The 6,712-nt window shown below is 38.5% G+C and overlaps 1 long non-coding RNA gene across 1 annotated transcript; it reads left to right on the top strand.

The window, feature by feature from the left end:
* Window positions 1–253: 253 nt before the first annotated feature.
* On the top strand, window positions 254–1,537 carry LOC128778156 (uncharacterized). Its single transcript, XR_008423515.1, has 3 exons — window positions 254–357; window positions 450–519; window positions 1,465–1,537. It is a non-coding gene; the product is annotated as an uncharacterized LOC128778156 (long non-coding RNA).
* Window positions 1,538–6,712: the final 5,175 nt, after the last annotated feature.

Consider the following 6,712-nt stretch of genomic DNA (forward strand, 5'->3'; position numbering starts at 1 on the left):
TTACTACATACAGATGTGGATTTCTTCCCTCCACTTCTCAACTGTTCACACTAAACCTATTCTCAATACCATTTCTTAAGAAACAACGGCAATATTTAAAGACCCCAAGAGTAGTACTAATGAAGTAGAAGCAACTGAGGCCATTGTGTTAGTGATCTATAGCCTTAAGAGTATCATGAGTAGGGCAGCAAGCAAATTCATCTTTGTTTTCTGATGTTACTGTAGACGTTGAACTCTACTCAGCAGCACTGAGTAGCACTGTAACTCTTTAGAATCTAACACCCATTTTTTGTGGTAAAAACCTCAGGGCTTATCACCAGTTTGTTGTATGATATACTGGTCAGTTACTGATTCTGAGTGAGTTACTGATTATTGCAACTCTGCTAATTGGTGAATCATTGGATCTCTTCATGGAAACTTACCTTTGAACTGTTTCTCTCTCCATCCAGCAGCAACAATTATTCTTCTCACTGACATTGATACCAGAAGTTAACTCTTCTTTTTAACGAACTCCTTTTGGTGAGTAGTTTCAATCTTGATTGGGGGTGGACATTTTTTGGATTCTCTTTCTAGGTTCTTTGGCTGATATGGTAATTAAATTGGCATAAAACAGATTAATAGGTGAAAAACAAGTTTAATTACCTGTATATGGCAGCACCATAAGACAGGTAAAGTCAGAGACAGTCCTGCAAGGGGAATACAATTGAGGCTTGTATACCCCTAAAGAGAAGGGATACAAGGGTTAGGAATTCAAAGAGGAGGAAGACAATTCACAGGAACATGTGAGGAGCACATACTGGGTAAACAGATGTGTGTCCTGCCATGCAGTTGAGTCTTACTGACATAAAAATATATCTCTGGTAATAACGTTCTTCCTGGTACAGACTCCCTATGAAAATTGTTTTAAGCTGTTAAGGAAAAGATAAAGAGCTTTCTGAGTTTCCTATGTCTGTGTTACTTCCTGCTCAAAACAACTACCTGCTAGAGCCATACATTTAGGGGTGATATACTCTGCTCCCCTTCACGTCTCTGAACTGTATTCATTATGCAGTCTCAGGTTTTGGTGATTTTTCTAAACACTACGCTAGATATATAAAGATATCAGCTCATATACATGCAACAAAAATATTCTGTGTCTCTCTTTCTATGATTGTCAATCAACTTAGCCATTATATGGTTCCAAAATATTTATTTAGAGGTTTAAGAACATAATGACACATAATGAATCATGACTCTAGTGTTTATACTAGGTTCTAATATAAGAGGAATGTAAAAGCTTAGAATTTATAGTATTGTAATATCTGAATGACAGATTAGTTCAGTTTGGGTTCCCTTGTACCAGTTTTTCTGATCACACTAAATTTTTCCATAAGGTCTAAACACTTTACTTCCCTAGAAAGAGACCATTGATGGTATGTCCCTTTTTGTCTTCTTGTTTTGTTACTTTATTTCCTGGTAACACAGCAAAATTAGAGGAGAAAGCGTGTCCTGTTATTACTATGTTCACACATCTCCACAGAAGATCCAGCAGCCGGAGACTCTTCTTCATCACATCTCCTTCTTCCCTGGTCTCCCTTGTAAGCGAAATCTTTTGGCCACAAGATTATTTTGATGTATTTTCCCCACTTTAAAGTATATACACATCCTCCGCCCCATTTCCCAAGGGATTGTAATTGCAATGTCACTTCCTTTAGACATGAGAGTCCTTTCTCCTTGGCCACCTGGTCAGAAAGGCAAATTCCCTTATTTGCAGTGTATTTCCTGGTACTCCTGCATATCAAGAATTAGACGCTGACAGATGTTTCAGTCAACTTCGACTGAGTGTGTATCACCTTCATTCTAATTGCACACCTGTTGTGTAATAGCTTCAACATTCTACACTGGGTAATGTTACATATGTCACATGCCACGGTTGCTTCCCATCCAATGTGCAGTCAGGTAGGGCTCAGATCAGGGCATATGCATCCCCCCTGAAGCCTTCTCTACCCATTTGTCTACACCAAGGAACATGTATGCCATTTGATTCAGGGGAGCCGCTGGGCAGCAAGACCATGATGAATCTCCAACCCAGATGCATTTTTTACAATATTTCTCCCCAGGAACACAAAATAGAAGATACTGGTTTTTTCTACCTTTGTGAAAAGATGATAAGGAACCAACATTCACTCCCCAACATTCCTGTATCTTTCATACAAGTCTTTCATAACTTTTTATCTCACCATTAGAAGTCATTCTGTATTTTCCACATTTTTATTAGCAATGATCATTCCTCCATCTAAACTTAAGAACCAAATACGTATTTTTATTTCTTATTTTTTAAAGTTGACTTATTTATATTTAGACAGAGAGAGCATGAGCAGTGGATGGGGCAGATAGAGACAGGGAGAGAGAGAATCCCAACTCACACTGTCAGTTTACAGCCCAGCTTGACACCGGATCTCATGAACAGTGAGAACATGATCTGAGCTGAAATCTAGAGTCCCATGCTTAACCGGCCCAGCCACCCAGGCAACCCCGGCATATGTATTTTTAAATGTATTCTAAACTGACCTCCCTATCTTTACTAACAGTTGATACTTAACTACCTGGTTGTTGATTAAATTTTCATGTGGGAATCACAAAAATTCTCTTAGGCATTTAAAAATTTGTTGCACCTCACATCATATTTCTGGTTACATTTTAATAGCATCATGATGAAGTCATGCTTGTACAAAACATGTTTACTTGTTCTGATTGATTGCAATCAATGTTTGCTCTTTGATATTCCAAATGTCACCCTTTGGTCACTAGCAGTCCTCATTTTGATCTCTTTAAACCCTGAGTACCTCTTCTGATAGCAACATGATCTTGTTTACTTTATTAGAAGATCATAATGTTACAGGCTTGTTTTTACTTTTTTAAGACTTGGAACTGGTTGTACTAACGAGCCACTTCTTTATGTGCAAGTTACTATTACAGCCCAATGTGGTATCAAGGTGTAAATTAGGTTTTTCCTCTTGAACACTGAGGATAGTACCGAAGATACTCCTTAAATAACTCTTGTGACAGAAGAACTCATCTCCTGTATCTTCCTCCACCCTTCACTGTCTGGACCCCAACTTTCTTCCTTGTCTGTGAATTCATGTTGATGATTCCAACCAATTTTTACCTTTCAAAATTTCCTTTGTAAAGAGAGGCTAACAATTCTACGTATTCCAGTAAGAGTTGACTGTCAAAATATATTTTAAATATTATTTCCTTTTTTCTTCTTTTAAGCCATTTTTTAAATGTTTATTTATTTATTTATTCTTTTCTTTTTTTTTAATATATGAAATTTACTGTCAAATTGGTTTCCATACAACGCCCAGTGCTCATCCCAAAAGGTGCCCTCCTCAATACCCATCACCCACCCTCCCCTCCCTCCCACCCCCCATCAACCCTCAGTTTGTTCTCAGTTTTTAACAGTCTCTTATGCTTTGGCTCTCTCCCACTCTAACCTCTTTTTTTTTTTTTCCTTCCCCTCCCCCATGGGTTTCTATTACGTTTCTCAGGATCCACATAAGAGTGAAACCATATGGTATCTGTCTTTCTCTGTATGGCTTATTTCACTTAGCATCACACTCTCCAGTTCCATCCACATTGCTACAAAAGGCCATATTTCATTTTTTCTCATTGCCACGTAGTATTCCATTGTGTATATAAACCACAATTTCTTTATCCATTCGTCAGTTGATGGACATTTAGGCTCTTTCCATAATTTGGCTATTGTTGAGAGTGCTGCTATAAACATTGGGGTACAAGTGCCCCTATGCATCAGTACTCCTGTATCCCTTGGATAAATTCCTAGCAGTGCTATTGCTGGGTCATAGGGTAGGTCTATTTTTAATTTTCTGAGGAACCTCTACACTGCTTTCCAGAGCGGCTGCACCAATTTGCATTCCCACCAACAGTGCAAGAGGGTTCCCGTTTCTCCACATCCTCTCCAGCATCTATAGTCTCCTGATTTGTTCATTTTGGCCACTCTGACTGGCGTGAGGTGATATCTGAGTGTGGTTTTGATTTGTATTTCCCTGATAAGAAGCGACGTTGAACATCTTTTCAGGTGCCTGTTGGCCATCCGGATGTCTTCTTTAGAGAAGTGTCTATTCATGTTTTCTGCCCATTTCTTCACTGGGTTATTTGTTTTTCGGGTGTGGAGTTTGATGAGCTCTTTATAGATTTTGGATACTAGCCCTTTGGCCGATATGTCATTTGCAAATATCTTTTCCCATTCCGTTGGTTGCCTTTTAGTTTTGTTGGTTGTTTCCTTTGCTGTGCAGAAGCTTTTTATCTTCATAAGGTCCCAGTAATTCACTTTTGCTTTTAATTCCCTTGCCTTTGGGGATGTGTCGAGTAAGAGATTGCTACGGCTGAGGTCAGAGAGGTCTTTTCCTGCTTTCTCCTCTAAGGTTTTGATGGTTTCCTGTCTCACATTCAGGTCCTTTATCCATTTTGAGTTTATTTTTGGGAATGGTGTGAGAAAGTGGTCTAGTTTCAACCTTCTGCATGTGGCTGTCCAGTTCTCCCAGCACCATTTGTTAAAGAGACTGTCTTTTTTTCCATTGGATGTTCTTTCCTGCTTTGTCAAAGATGAGTTGGCCATACGTTTGTGGGTCTAGTTCTGGGGTTTCTATTCTATTCCACTGGTCTATGTGTCTGTCTTTATGCCAATACCATGCTGTCTTGATGATTACAGCTTTGTAGTAGAGGCTAAAGTCTGGGATTGTGATGCCTCCTGCTTTGGTCTTCTTCTTCAAAATTACTTTGGCTATTCTGGGCCTTTTGTGGTTCCATATGAATTTTAGGATTGCTTGTTCTAGTTTCGAGAAGAATGCTGTGCAATTTTGATTGGGATTGCATTGAATGTGTAGATAGCTTTGGGTAGTATTGACATTTTGACAATATTTATTCTTCCAATCCGTGGGCAGGGAATGTCTTTCCATTTCTTTAAATCTTCTTCAATTATCTTCATAAGCTTTCTATAGTTTTCAGCATACAGATCTTTTACATCTTTGGTTAGATTTATTCCTAGGTATTTTATGCTTCTTGGTGCAATTGTGAATGGGATCAGTTTCTTTATTTGTCTTTCTGTTGCTTCATTGTTAGTGTATAAGAATGCAACTGATTTCTGTACATTGATTTTGTATCCTGCAACTTTGCTGAATTCATGTATCAGTTCTAGCAGACTTTTGGTGGAGTCTATCGGATTTTCCATGTATAATATCATGTCATCTGCAAAAAGGGAAAGCTTGACTTCATCTTTGCCAATTTGGATGCCTTTGATTTCCTTTTGTTGTCTGATTGCTGATGCTAGAACTTCCAGCACTATGTTAAACAACAGCGGTGAGAGTGGGCATCCCTGTCGTGTTCCTGATCTCAGGGAAAAAGCTCTCAGTTTTTCCCCGTTGAGGATGATGTTAGCTGTGGGCTTTTCATAAATGGCTTTTATGATCTTTAAGTATGTTCCTTCTATCCCGACTTTCTCAAGGGTTTTTATTAAGAAAGGGTGCTGGATTTTGTCAAAGGCCTTTTCTGCATCGATTGACAGGATCATATGGTTCTTACCTTTTCTTTTATTAATGTGATGTATCACGTTGATTGATTCGCGAATGTTGAACCAGCCCTGCATCCCAGGAATGAATCCCACTTGATCATGGTGAATAATTCTTTTTATATGCCATTGAATTCGATTTGCTAGTATCTTATTGAGAATTTTTGCATCCATATTCATCAGGGATATTGGCCTGTAGTTCTCTTTTTTTACTGGGTCTCTGTCTGGTTTAGGAATCAAAATAATACTGGCTTCATAGAATGAGTCTGGAAGTTTTCCTTCCCTTTCTATTTCTTGGAATAGCTTGAGAAGGATAGGTATTATCTCTGCTTTAAACGTCTGGTAGAACTCCCCTGGGAAGCCATCTGGTCCTGGACTCTTATTTGTTGGGAGAGTTTTGAAAACCGATTCAATTTCTTCGTTGGTTATGGGTCTGTTCAAGCTTTCTATTTCCTCCTGATTGAGGTTTGGAAGCGTGTGGGTGTTAAGGAATTTGTCCATTTCTTCCAGGTTGTCCAATTTGTTGGCATATAATTTTTCATAGTATTCCCTGATAATTGTTTGTATCTCTGAGGGATTGGTTGTAATAATTCCATTTTCATTCATGATTTTGTCTATTTGGGTCATCTCCCTTTTCTTTTTGAGAAGCCTGGCTAGAGGTTTGTCAATTTTGTTTATTTTTTCAAAAAACCAACTCTTGGTTTCGTTGATCTGCTCTACAGTTTTTTTAGATTCTATATTGTTTATTTCTGCTCTGATCTTTATGATTTCTCTTCTTCTGCTGGGTTTAGGCTGCCTTTGCTGTTCTGCTTCTATTTCCTTTAGGTGTGCTGTAAGATTTTGCATTTGGGATTTTTCTTGTTTCTTGAGATAGGCCTCGATTGCAATGTATTTTCCTCTCAGGACTGCCTTCGCTGCGTCCCAAAGCGTTTGGATTGTTGTATTTTCATTTTCGTTTGTTTCCATATATTTTTTAATTTCTTCTCTAATTGCCTGGTTGACCCACTCATTCGTTAGTAGGGTGTTCTTTAACCTCCATGCTTTTGGAGGTTTTCCAGACTTTTTCCTGTGGTTGATTTCAAGCTTCATCGCATTGTGGTCTGAAAGTATGCATGGTATAATTTCAATTCTTGTGAACTTATG

The sequence above is a fragment of the Panthera pardus genome, unplaced genomic scaffold (assembly GCF_024362965.1).
Source record: "Panthera pardus isolate Hobbes unplaced genomic scaffold, ASM2436296v1 HiC_scaffold_181, whole genome shotgun sequence".
Classification (NCBI taxonomy): Eukaryota; Metazoa; Chordata; class Mammalia; order Carnivora; family Felidae; genus Panthera; species Panthera pardus.